Below are 14,341 nucleotides of genomic sequence, written 5' to 3'. Positions count from 1 at the left end.
AAGCAGACTCCTGATGTAAATCCCTAAGGTTAGGCATCTGAAGTAGGATGTACAAATCCCTTCCACCTCTTATCAACCCATGCCTCTATTTCTCCCACTGTTTAAAAAAAAATGTACTTTCCAAAACTAATTCCAAAAAACTCAAGCTGATATAAACTTCACTTCTTGACATAAACTGTTCCCTCAGGCAAAGCACAATTCTGGTGAAGTCGTTTCTTGGGCTATCCATCCAAAGGGAGGTGGGAGGGATCTCTGAGTCAAAGCCCATTAACTGAAATCACCCTGAACAAGCAATATGGATTTAGATACTGCCAGTTCAAGTACTGCTTTGGCCTTCAACTGAAATGCAAAGGGAAAATAAATCTCAGCAACATACTAGTCAGGCTTTTGCTTGGGACCTTAAGAAAGTAGCAGGCATCTTTTCTGTGTGTGATAGCATAAGTATTAATGGACTCTGAGAGTTTCTGCAGTGAGATTCAGGGAGCTGGCTTAGAGAAAACTGAAACTGAGACAAATAGATTGAAGGGGGACAGCAGGCTAAGTATAAAATAATTATTTGTGCACCTGTTCAAGAGCCATTTTAGTTTGTGTGCCCGAAGAGAAAAAGTGCCATTTGGAAAGCACAAGGGTTTGTGCAATTTAATGATATTATTATGGTTCCAAGCTCAATGTAACCGTCCATATGCTGCTCCTCCTGAAATATTTAACAATTAATAGAGTTAAAAGGCCCAGGATCACGAAGTCAGGAAGGATAAGCTCATACTTATCTTTGTTCCACATAAACCCTTCCTCTATTTTGAAAATGCCCGCTTTTCCTGCTGTGTTGGCAAATGAAAGCATGAACAACACATAACAAGTGGACTAGGTTCTAGAAAAGCAGCTTCACAGATAATGTTCCAGTACAGATGTTCCTAGCACAAGGGAAGGGATTTAAAGAACAGTAGTTTGCAAGAAGAGATGAAGTCATGCAACTCTCCAAGGAACAAGAGGCCTTGTATTGCTCTTTTCAGTGACGTTCTCTTTTACAGAAAAAGATTAAGAAACTAGAACACAGCCATTTTTTAGACTAGCATGATATAATACATCCACATCCCAAATGCATTGACTCGGATGAGATTAGACAGAGAAAAAAAATTCCCAGAAAGTACATTAGGAAATGTAGGAAGGTGTGAAGAGGAAGGGTGAGGTGAGAAAGGAAATGCAAATAAGGAAATTCTACACACTAAAGTGGTACTGGTTTAAAATATTACTTTTGTCTCAGAAAGAGAAAAAATAAGATCACTGGTGATCCATGGCCATAGAGCACAGTGTTATGTGAAATCATGAACTGTGAAAGTGCAGATTGTTATTATTTGTGTTACCCAAAAAGCCACAACCCCATTCTACTTCCCACTGTATAGGTGCGTTAGTTTGGAATATGGGTAATTTAACACAATGCAGATATGAAAGGGGAAGTGTAAGGTAGAATTGTCTAGAAAGGATGCATCCTACAAGAACATTATCAGGATGATGTCTGACAAATGCCCTCTTAATTGTACTTTTCACCTAGGTTTTCTCTGAAAAGGAGGTTTAAGTTGAGTGTCTCTTAGTGTCTGAACGTGTGCATCTGTCTGTTTGCCTGGCAGCTACCCTTTCTGCCCAGGAATGTGCTATCTGTTGGCCAGCTTCAACCAAACCTGACAGTGGTAAAGTAGCGTCAAAGACACTGCTTTCCCACAGACCAAATCAGGAGGAAGGTGGGTAAAGATGCTGCGAAGTGCCCTGAAGGAGGTTCGCAGTGCAAGATCAGCCCTTACCACGGACCAGAGAAGTCCTGCGGAACAGAAAGCCAGGCCTCCACCCGTCACCCGGCTACACCTAAGGTTCCTTCGGACCCCCTGACGGGGAGGACGCACCTGGGTAAGGTGGGACGGTCCCGAAGCAGCCGGCGGGCCAGAGGCTGCCGGAGCTGGTACTCTGTCTCCCGGGGGGGACACAGCCAGAGCCTCGTCCCCCCCCACGCCCACCGTGTCACCCAGCCCCACGGGAGGCGGCGGAGCTCTCCCACTCCCCACCGTCACACCCATGCTCCGCCTCACTCCCCACCTGGGCGTCCCCAGCGGCAGCGGGGCCTGGCGGGGCGGTGCAGGCAGCGGGCAGGGCCGCCCCCCGTGGAAGAGGCGCACCGCCCCCGCCGCCCCCTGCTGCCCGCAGGTGGCGCTGCCGGCAGCCGCGCTCGGACCCGCCGCCGCCGCGCCGGCCGGGCTAGCGCAGCCCCCCGGCGCCGGCCGCAGCCCCTGGGCCCGCCCGCAGCTGCTTCCGCGGGCCCGTGCCTCCCCCGCCCGCCCGCCGCGCTGCGCGCCGCGCCGCCACCCCCGTTTCCATACACACACACACGCAGACACGCGCGGCGCCGCCGCGGCCGTCCGGTCGCCCCCCGCTCTCGCTGCGAGCGGCGAGAAGAGGGTCGGAGTGGAGCCTCGCAGGCGACGGGTGCTGCTGCGACGGAGTGCCCGTCTGCGAGGCGGCGGAGCGTCGCGGGAGGTGGGCGAGCAGCGTGGGGAATGGAGACGGCCGACAGCATCCACGGGGCCGTGTGACAGTGAGCGGCGCGCACACACTCGCACGCACCCACCGGCTCGGAGCCGGGGCCGGTGCAGAGCCGGGCAGCGCAGCCCTGCCCCGTCCTACGGGGAGCCGACATGGAGTGAGAGCAGCGTGCCGCCGCCAGGTAAGGCGGGGACGGTTACCTGAAGGAAGGCGGAGGAGGTGTTGGATCGGGGCTTGGGTTTTGTTGCGTGTGCCCTTACGGCTTGTTGCCGCCGCGTTTCCCTAGCGCCCCCCAGAAACGCCCTTCCTCAAGCCCCGCGGCAGCCACAGCGGCAGTGCCGGGGTGCGTTACTTATGTAACCGGGGGGCGAGCAGCCTCGGCCGCTTTCCGCTGGGCAAGCGGCGAGGTGACAGCGGGGGTACCGCTGTGGAGGCAGGAGACGGCAAGGGGCTGGGCCGGCACCGAGAGGCCCCTTTTTCACCTGCCGTCGCGGGAGCCTCCTGAGTGGGAGCCTCGGCCCCGCGCCGTCGAGCAGAGCTCTGCCGCCGCGCCGAGGCCCTCACTCGCCTCTGGGTTCGACAGTGGGCACCCGCGGGCGGGGGAGACCACGGACGTCCCACCCGGCCGCCCCCTCCCAAGCGGCGCTCCAGCTGCAGCGCCGAAGCCGGGAAGAACTTCAAAGCGGCGGCGGGCGGGGGGAGCGGGCTACTGTTTTGGCTGCTCCAGCCTCATTCCTCCTCTGGAAGGGCAGCAGGGGACGGCCGCGCTGCGGGGACTTTGGGTCGCGTTGGTCCGAGGTGGGCAGCGCTGAGGTCAGCCGGGACGAGACTGAGGGGAGCCGAGGTAGCGCTGAGGGGAGACGGGGTAGCGTTGAGGGCAGCCGGGGCCGGGCTGAGAGGAGCCCTAGCCAGGTTGAGGGGGCGTCGCAGCCCCGACCCCGCGGGGCAGGCAGGGAGGGGAGAGCCTTCGCCGGGAGAGAGAGGCAGCGGGAGCGGAGGGGAAGGGGGATGCTCACGAAGGGGTACTCGTCTCCTCTTGATCGGAGGGAGAGCGAGCTCGGTATCACCATGGCGACCTGAGGGAGGAAAGAGCTAAATAAATAAATAAATAGGAGATTACTCCCCCCTTCCCCTCCCCCGGCCCCCGCCGCCTCCCCTTCCCGGCCAGGTCCAGTACCAAAGGTGGGGGGAAAGATACCACAGACCAAACTTTCTTCTCGTGGTGAAAGGGGGCGGCGAAGGGCCAGAGAACCGTAGCGGGGAAGGGGCTGCCACACACGGCTCAGAGAGCCGCGGTTGCAGGGAGCCAGGTGCCCCCGAGTCGCCGTGCCCGAAGCCTCTTCTCCGACCGCGGCGGGAGGGCGAAGCTGCTTCGGTGCGAGCTCCGAATCGCTGCTTATTGCCGTGCCAGCCTTGCTCCCCCGCCGCCCTCTCCCCCGCTCCGCGCACCGCAGGGCACTTTGCCGCCGGCTGACGGCCTCGCTTCAGCACCGCGGACAGCGGTGGGAGCGACGGCGGCAGCACCCGGGCAGCGCGGGGGAGCGTGGGCAGGGAGCCGGCGGGGGCTGTGGATCGGGCTCCTGCGCTGGGAGGACGAGGGAACTCCCGCCGGTGTCCCCTCTCCAGAAACCGCAGCCTTTCTCTGCTGGAGCCAGTCTCGGAGCGCAGTGCCGCTCCCAACCGGGTACCAGGAGACGGAGGAAGTCTCACCTAGGACCACTAAACTTTGCTGAGCCAAGTGCATGCAGGAGCTGAGAGCAAACACGTTAACAAATGGCATCTTTTACACGAAGTTGCTCGAGGTTGTTTCTTATGACTCTGCTGCAGTGGTTCTCGGTAACTTGTTATGGCTAACTGGTTCCCCAGCAGGATCATTCACACACACAACATCCATAAAATGAGTCCTGCAGAAATTGTGACAAATGTGTGTTGTTGACTTGTTTTCCTTCAGAAAACTTATTGAGAAATTGCACTGGGATAAATGGCACTTGAAGAAATTGCACTCTTAGATTAGGGAGCTATCCCACTGCTGAGGTGCACAATTACACAGGTGGAGTTTCTGCCAATCAGACAGACATGATCAACTAATCAGAAAAACACCTCCTGGTTAAGAACTGTTCTTCTCAGACTTTTGGTGACCAGTTTAAAGAAGTACACAAAATGAGAGAAAAGAAGTATCCAAGTTAGTGATAATTCACCAAAAGCCAAGAGATACTTATTGCACTCATAGCTTGTAAACTATTGGCTCCATTTTCCTATACATATCTCATGCTAGTAGTTACATATGCAATTATTTCTTCAGACTATGAAAAAATATTCTAGAAAATAGAACAGCATGTTGAATAATGTGCACTGGGGAAGACAGAGATGTATTAGTTACTTTTGTGATGTTCACTATGTCAGGATGTTCTTTTTCATTAAGCAAACAAGATTTATTTAATCTTGCCTTGGTCCTGGTAGACAGTAAACTGTAGATACATGTAGGATCGTTAGTTTTGAATCCAAATCCCCAATCTCTTGAGGTTATGCTCTAACTATAATCAGGCTGTCAAATCACACCAGCTACTTGGTTCTTTCTTTGCCTGCATTCTTTCTTTGTTATGAATTGTCTGTTTCAAGTAAATCCTAGCCTAGAAGAGACAACTACATAGATGAGTCCTGTTCGTACATGGGAGTTAGTCAGCCTTTGTACTTATGCAGGCACCTCAAGCAAATTAATCTCTAAGAATAACAAGTTGAAGTAAAGTCTTTTTAACTATAGATCCACATTTTGCCCTAACTACACTTCTTGACAAACCAAGTGAACTAATGAGTTAAGCCTTCATGGAAACGGAGACCTGAATTTCTTAATGATGAGCCTCTACATTTTCAGACCTGTCTCATAGGGAGTATGGAAATAAAGGACTGGACCGGTAAGTGTGGTCTGGGAACTCATTACTTTCTTGTGGGAAAATGAGGAGAAGTAATAGAATATAGATCTTCAGGGCAGTTACCAGATCATTCATAATACTTCAAGCTATTGATTTTGTTATGTAACTCCTTCAGTGTCAGAATAATTTTATCAGATAATTACAAAATGATTTTGCGCTGTAAGCAACACAAGAAAAAAGTTATAGGAACATAAATAGAAAATCCCACAGCCTTAATCAGTTTAGTAAAAGACAGAATTCTTTGTGGAATTTCTGCCAGTGCATTTACACTACATTCAATATAAGCTTTCCAAGATACATAATTTCACAGCAGAAAATACTTATTTGTTTTTCATAAGCATGTATTTGTAGCCTTGTTTTATATTCATTTTATTGAAACATGGTATTTTGGAAGGAAGACAAATTTCCTCCTTCAAACTATGCAAGAAAAAAGAATTTAATTTCTATTTTCATAAAATATCCATCACAAGGGATTTATTCAAACATTTCACAGGTTAAGCTCTGTGTTATTCTTACTTTCACTTATAAAATATCAGGAACTTTTGACACTCTTGATGTAAGCTTACTGGGTTTGTCATGATCTTCTCATGGTATTTTCAAATATACAAATAGATTTTTAGTCAGGAGTTATTTATATGCTTCTATAAAAGTAAGAAGTAAAAAAAATCATATTAGTATTCTCTCAAATAAATTAAACTGTGTCTTAAGTCGGAGTTGTTGAAGCATGCTACAGAACACATTTCTGGTTTATTATTTCTTTTATTCTCACTGTTATTAAAAGCTTGGAAGCTCTGTTCAGTGTTTTCATCATCTGGTTGCTGCAGAATGTTGCTTTTTAATTGGGACAATTAAAGACTGGCAGTTTTTAAAAAGAGATATAGTTTAGGTTAATGTGCTTTTTACATTTATGTGGTACATAATTTTTACTGGTAGAGACAGTTTGATACTAGACTACATTACTCCTAGTATAATAAGTATAAATATTTAAATATTGATTACGCAGAAAGAGATCAATGCTTCTTAAAAAATGAATGCTAAATTTAGTGAACAGTAAACCAAACAAAATAAGTTTTATTTTTGTTCCTGCTTGGTAGTGAATTCCTGGAATATATTTTGTTTTGTTCTGTTTTTTTGGTTGGTTGGTTGGTTTGGATTGAGGTTTCTTTCCCCAAAAACTGTGCATTAGATGCTTTACTAGAATGCTATTGATATTGGAAATGTAGTTTTATTATAGATTAGTTATGAATAGAAGTACTGAACAATAGGAGGTTAATAACTCCACTTTTTCACACAGCGCTGCAATTTTTAACTATACCCAAGGACGCTGGCTGTCATGGAACCTTGAAGCATTCTGGCAGAGCCTCATGACAGTGTTGTGGAGTCTTTGTCAAAAGGCCAACCCACACCAGGCCACTCCACCTCAGCGTACTGCAGGAGGTGGATGTGAGCAATCCTGGCCATGCAGGAGCTGGAGGAGGAAAACATCTGTGGTCAAAAGTCATGTGCAGAGACTGGAATTTTTCAGTTGTATATGTTGGTATGGCAGCTGCAAAGGCACTGTGCTGCAGATATGAATCATGTCCATAAGAAGGTTTAGAGCACCGTCGTGATTTAACTGATCACCCATGGTCTGCCTTGTAGACTCTCATTGAGGGCCAAGGGAATTAGACAACTAAAGAAACGCATCTTGTTTATATTTTATAGGCTTATGAAAATGGATTTTTTGCTAGTTAGTAGCATGCACTCTATTCTTGAGCTTTTACATATGGCCAGCAGAACATCCTGTCTTCAGAGACAGGACAAAAAAAAAAAAAAAGAGTAAATTTTAAAGTTCTTAAAAGATATGCAATTTCTATCTCTTTTGCAGTTCATGCAAATGGAACCTTCAGAGTTACACAATGCTCAGTAAAATCAATGAAGATTCTGCATGGGTGGTAGGACTGTACACAGTCCTGACTGCAGAAGTGCCAAGTCATACCAGAGATTGCAGAAGAAACTTTGAAATAACTGAGAAGAACCTGTAACAGATGTGTGGTCTGGAATATTAGTCAGTAGAATTTTGAATTAAAAAAAAAAAAAAGTAATTAAAATGTGACACCCTATTGATTCCCTGCTGCTATTTGCCAGTTACAGCTTCAGATCAGTCATTAATGGTATCTGGGTGCGAGGTACAGCATGGTATTTCTGGTATAAGTATCCACAAGAATAGGGATCATACTATTATTGTAGATCTAAGTGACAATAAGATCAGAAAAGCCCTCAGAAGACACATTGCTTTATTACAGTATTATGTATCACCTTAGTATTAGAAAATAAAAGGCTCATTCTACCAGGCTTCAAAATGAATGCAAGTATATGGCCAGAAGTGCACATTCATGATATCCACCATTCTTCAGTTTGATATTATTAACTTCCAAGTAGCATTTATTTTCTTGTCTCACTTCAGCAGGAAAATAACATAGTATATCCAAGGGCAAAACTAACCTTGCAGTCAGAAAACTCTTAACATTTTTGTGCATAGCTTGCAATTCACAGGAGCACGTTTTGACTCCACAGATATTTAAGTTTCTTAAAGCATTTGCATTAACAGCACTGTCTATGTTAGTGCAGGCAGTGAAGGCTCATTCAAATATTTAAGCCAGAGAGTCTGTCATTAATCTTTACTGCCAACGACCTACCCTTTTTGTTGTGTGCATAGTGAGTGGTTCATACTGAGGGAGTTCAGCTTCAGTCTTTGACGTGTGTGTGGACATCCGAGCCTTCCAAGCAGAAAAGCTTCCCAACCAGAGGAGCTATCTGAATCATCCTAACACAGACATTTCAGGATGCTAGCACAAATGTAAATGTCGTCTTTGCTGTTTGGCCTTGAGGCAGTGCCATGGGTCCCACAGCTAAAGGCAGTGGTTGGAGACAGTATGGGTGGGGAGAGGTGCTGTAACACAAGCTTGGATATGGTTCTATATCCCACAACAGGCCTGCAGAAACAGAAAAAGCCTTAACCTTGACTTTTATTTCACTTCATACCCCCTGATGAGACTATGCTGGGTCTTTAAGTTCAACTGTGCCTTTAGAAAGAGAAGTTCTAGGTCTGATTGCTACTATCGCAGCACTGACGGCATTTCATAGGCAAATAAACAAAACAGCTCATAGGTTTATACAGCTGTTCTGTATTATTCCACATTCATTTCATCTACATAGACTGTTGGACCCTGACCTGAAGAAGCCACCATGTGCAGGCTTTGCTGGAACTTGCTGGAGCCGAGTGCTGGGGCTTGTTTTCTCATAAAAGCCAAGTGCTGACATTTGTGCTGAATTCTCAAAAAAACTTCTGGACAAGAAAACTATAATGTTCAGATTGGAAGGGTGAAATAGAAGGCTGAGAGAACGAACAAGATGGTGAGAGAAAGAGCACACAAGAGCATAGTTAATTCAGTGCTCTAATCAACTGTGTTCTGCAGTGCTTTATCATAAGCATTAGGTTCACCAGCTCAGAGTGCTTTGCAGCATTGCAGGAAATCCTCTGCTTTTTGTTTCTCATTTAAAAAAATAATCTCACTGTGTCTTGTCAATACAGACAACTTTGTCAGTGAAAGTAAAGGAGAAATTATCGTATAATTTAGTATTTATCATCATCAAGAGCAAGGATTCATTAGAAAAATGGGAAATTACCAAATTATTTCTCAAAGTATTGATTTGAAGAATGAGAAAATAATGTCATTTCCTACCTTCGTGCTCCTTCTCCCCCTGTCTCCTGTTGACACTCACAGTCTGCAGTTTCTATCAGCTTGTCAGATCAATTGCCCATTCTTGAAAAGAAACATTTATGCTAAATGATTGTAATTAAGAAGTTTTTTCTTCCAGTTCAATACCTGTCTGGACATGGAGAGGTAATGCCCTGTTGATTTTCCTCAGTCCAGATTTTCACAGGAGAAGTGTCAATAGGCAATGCCTGTTTTGGAAGTAGAGCCTCTCTGGCCCCTCTGTAGAATCAGTGGAAGGAGCTGGGCAACTCTAAAAAGCAACCTTAATCTACCAAAGATCTCAATAGGCCTCTAAAGATGTCACATTTGGTACCCCAAGTTTCATGGGATGCATCTCAAGTAATTAAATTAGTGTCGCAATCTACAGTTGCAGAAGGTGGGATGAATCCCTGTCTTCAGAGCTCCCATACAGAACGATACCCACTAAACTTCTTCATTTTCATGGTCCTGCATCACTGTCTTGCTAGATGCCTTACAGAAGTCTCAATATTACGTAGAACTCGAACATATTTTGTTCTCCCATTGTTTCTGACACTCTCGAGGTGCAGCATGAAGTAGCTCGGTGCTTCCTGGTCTCAGAGGTGGCTTTAGACTGTCAGAGCTGAAACCGACAGCAGGAGCAGGGAGAACATAGCTATGCAAGGAAACGAAAGGAAACCTTTTTTGGTAATTAAAACCAGTGGCTGTTTAAGGATATCAAGGCTGTCATTAACAGCAATGGGCTCTGAATCGTGGCCTCTGTGTCAATGCAGAAAGGGAAGGAGGCTGAGCTGAAAGGGAGGTACGGGAAACTGACTGCCTTGGTACAGCCCCAGTGTGGTACCCTCCTCCATATGCTGCTGGCTTTCTCTGGCACAAATGCAGGAAAGCATATGAGTTAGATGGGAAATAAATAAAATGCCTCATTTAATTCTTTACTGAATGGGAACTAGGGATTATCAAATCTTCATCCAGCATCATTTTTATAGGGGAGGAGGAGAAAGGAGACTATTGGACTGCTGACCATTAGTGCTACCCAGTGTGGTGTGTACATCAAACTGGGGCTGTCCCACAAATGCATGCAAATGTCTCACAAAAAATGCAGCGTCTCTCCAGTAGTCTTGCTATACTTGGCTGTTGTGAATTGCTGTATAGGAATTCTAATACTTCAGGTAGTTAATAATGTTAAATAAGCTAGATATATGTTTATCTCAGCCAAGTATCCAGCAGGGATATGAACAATCTTTATGAAGCAGCTGTGTTCTATCTATTAGGCATAATTACATTAAAACATGAAATGCATCAGAAGTCTTTCAGGATTACAAACAGAGTAAGATTAATCTACTTCCCAGAAATATACCCAAGTTACTATTAAAATCAGAAAGTGAAACAAGCAAACAGATCTTACTTATTAAGAAAATATTCCATCACTATCTGCAGTATTCTGGGGATGATGACTATAACTGCATGTAGGATCTTTATAATATGATTTTGTGGTAGTTGTTGGTAAGTGTTGACTTTGCACTTGTGAGAGCTGTGCACTATGTGAGAACACAGCTCTCATGTAACTGTTCTTCAAACATTCATTACCATTACTTTTTTCACTATAACCGGACTTAAAGTTTTAAGAAGCGACCACAAACTTCTGCTGCATCCCAGTGCCAGATTCTGGGTCTGAGTTTCTCATTGCTTGTCAGAGATTGAAAAGCTATGTAAAAATTTAGGAGGTCAAAATCTAGGAGAAGTGGGAAGGAGAAAGGCTCAAAAGAGAAGGGATAAAGACAGACAAAAAAGGGAAAGGAAAAAAACCCCTAGAAGTGGATCACAAACACTCCCATATTCCATCCCACCCATCCATTCCACAGTTCTGGGATGGCTCATTGAAAATGTAGGCCTGTTTGCAACATCTGCATGTTGCAGATCACCATTTCACTTCTCTCTGCTCCTCGCAACTAGCAAATTTATAGTTTTAATTCGAATCCAGTTCTTACCAAATCACAGGGCTCATAAATTAATTTCACAAGAAGCTACAGCAGTTAACACACTCACTTAACACTACCAAGGCTTTTGCCTTCTGGATATATAGAAACTAATTACAAAGGTACTCTAAACTGCTACCCAGAAAAGAAATAGTACCCACTGTATAAACAGCAAAAGTCTGTTATTGTCACACTGCATTCCGGCAGTGTTTGCTGCAGGAAATAGATTTACTCTTTCATGATATAAGAGGTAACAATAGCAGATATGAAGTCAATATATCTTCAACCAGAATTTAGCCTGAAATATTGTATGAAGTCAAACAATTAAAAAGAGTACAAGAAAAAAAAATAATTAGGAAGAGGTTCTCTCTTGGACCATTTGCAAAGAATAGAACTCATGGTTTGTTTGTTGTTTTGTTTTTAATTACAACTGCATTCAGAAGCCATACTGGTGGGTTTGGGGAGTCACACACAACTCACATCTTAGAAGAGAATTAAGCTATGGGCTGGTAGGAAACTCCCGTAGGCCTTTAGAGATGCAGAAGAGAAAAATTGTATGATATTATCATGAGGGAAAATAATGATAACAAAATAAACTGGAGGAAGCCTTGTTGGAAATGTATAAGAATAGTAAATTCTGCAAAGCTGTTACAGAAATAGAATCACAGAAAATATGTGATCTTATATATGCATTTCAGTCAAAGAGCATTAAAGTCTTTCCATTAACTTCAATAGGTTTCATATCAGACCTTAAATGTAAATTTATTTTAAATAGGTTAGTATAAAGGAGAGAGAGATCTGACACAGATCTCACAATGACTTCATTACTTAAAACTGTAATTAGAAATCTTTGTATAATCCAGCCTAAACTTTTTTCATATTTGTGCTACATAACTCTAATGTGCAGCCAGCAGACAGCGGGAAAGCAATCAACTAACATATTCTAGAAATGTCTGCCAGTATTCCTAATCCTTTTCCTTTATGGTGATTTTAAAATGCAGTTCCTCACATTTTTCCTCCGTACAAGCACATGGTACTCCTATGGGAGTTTTGCAGCTCCCTGGGAGTAAACACAGCACATTTTCAACAGATATGGCAGTGTAATAACCCAAAAATTACCAGGAGTTAGACCCTGAGTATTTCTGCATGATCTTTAGTAAAGATCAGCATGCTTTAGGGACAAAGCATGGGTTTGGCAGTCTATATTTCAGACTAGATTATTTTTAAAATAATAGCTGTTGCAACTTGCATGGAATGTTGGTCAACATTGGTCAAGGTGAGCACAGCTGAAATGGTCAAATGAGAAGCATAAAAATTGTCATGTTATATTTCCTCACACCAACCAATGAAATATCATAATTCTTTTTTAAAATTCAGAATAAAGTCAGATTTATGCTTTTGCTACTTTCCCTTAAGTAAGTATTCCATAAACAAGTAGTGCAGATTCAGACCCGTATCAGATTATGGCGATAAGTCTAACCCTTCTGTCAGCTGAAAAGCAAAGCAAAAAGGTGTTTATACAGATCACTATGATCCATGAGAAGCTGAGAGAGGGGAAACTCTATTATTCCTGAGAGAGATATCATGGTTCATAATTGTGTTGAATTGTAAAGGGGACCTTTTCAGTAGTAAACAAATGTTAGATCAAGCCTAATGAATAATTATTTTCTTGAACAGTAGGCCCATTAAAATTCCGAGTGAAATTGGAGCTATTGTACAGGCAGGGCTACTCCGTATGATTCTAGACAAAGACAAACTAAGGAGCTGGGCTGTGCAATTGGGAAAGGCGAGAGCAAAAACTGGCAACTGACATGATAGGAAATCTTCATTTTGTTTGTGAAAACAAGGCTTCAGACTCAAAGGATATATTCCACAGTTCAGCATAGTCACAGTCTAAAGACTGAATTTTATGAGTCGGTTTTGTAGTCACTTGAGCTGCATTGGTAAAACTGTGCCAACAGAAAAAAAATACCAAAACAAACAAACAAACCAAACAAACAAACAAAAAACAACACAAAACAAAAATAACAACAAAAAAGCCAAACCTCAAACCTTACTCTTCAGTTATAACTGTAATCATCAAAGCCATGTTCAGTAACCTAGAATTAGCACTTCTACTTAATCCTACACACCAATGTGGGAGGCAAAGAGGAGGAGAACAGTTTAGTTCTGATGCAGCTAGATAAACATGTATTAATGATTAGCACAGAGGTCAAAATTAGAACTATTAGAAATAAAAGCTAAAGAAAAAAAATTAAAAAGCTTCCCCCCACCACATAAAAATGTTTATACAACTGACTGGAAAATAAAATATTTTACCTTTATATTGCCTGTGAATATTTCCTCTGTGACAATAATCAAGGACCTAATCTTATATGTGCTACCAACATTCAGATTTTTGTCCACGTGAGAAGACTTCTTGTTCAGCATATGGATAATTATTACTCTAACTTAACCCCTATCATGGACCTCTAATGAACTCAGAACAAAACCTAATCAACACTACTGAATAGAAGAATTATGCAATCATTTAACAGAATTATGGAAAAAATAGGTTAGAAGAGATCTCTGTGGGTCTCTAGTGAAACATCACCAGTGCCAAGCAGAAGGGAACAATCCCTTCCATTAACCTGCTTGCTAATTTGTTACTAATGCATCTCAGCTTTCATTGCTGTAAGGGTACACAGCAAATTCACATGCAACTTGCTGTCTGTAGAACTCATGGGTCCTATCCTGCAGTGTTGCTACCCAGCAATTTGGTTCCCAGCATATATTGATCCATGGCTTGCTCTTCCCCAGGTACAGGACTTTGCATTTGTCCTCATTCCACTTCATGAGTTTCTTGATAGTCCATTCCTCTTGCTTGTCTAGATCCTGCTGAGTAACATCCCTATCCTGAGTAACATCCCTGCATCAACTGATTGTTCCAGTTTGGTGTCATCTGGAGACTGGCTAAGATGCCCTCAGTCCTGTTGTCCAAGTCACTGTCCATTAGCACTGGCTCCAACTGGTATCTTCCTCATAGACATATCCTTGTGGGATAATAATTGAAAATGTGAATTAACTGCATTAACTATCATATAATCAGGTTTTTTCCAAGACAGTCAAATTTCTGATTGACTTACACTGTTACAGTAATAACTACTGCCATTTCAGTCCAATA

General features: G+C 43.8%; 1 protein-coding gene across 2 annotated transcripts in view; it reads left to right on the top strand.

Moving 5' to 3' along the window:
* The first annotated feature begins 2,313 nt into the window (after positions 1-2,313).
* Positions 2,314-14,341, top strand: part of KCNJ6 (potassium inwardly rectifying channel subfamily J member 6) — a 162,416-nt gene continuing 150,388 nt past the window's right edge. Inside the window, exon 1 of one of the 2 annotated variants that reach the window (XM_065862062.2) lies at positions 2,314-2,710. The gene's annotated coding sequence lies outside the window, so the exon portion shown is untranslated. The remainder of the gene's footprint in view (positions 2,711-14,341) is intronic. The other variant, XM_065862058.2, reaches the window with a different exon arrangement.

The sequence above is a fragment of the Patagioenas fasciata genome, chromosome 1 (genome assembly GCF_037038585.1).
Source record: "Patagioenas fasciata isolate bPatFas1 chromosome 1, bPatFas1.hap1, whole genome shotgun sequence".
In the NCBI taxonomy this organism is placed as follows: Eukaryota; Metazoa; Chordata; class Aves; order Columbiformes; family Columbidae; genus Patagioenas; species Patagioenas fasciata.
Note: the sequence above shows the minus strand (reverse complement) of the source record. Positions and strands in the feature narration are given on the sequence as shown.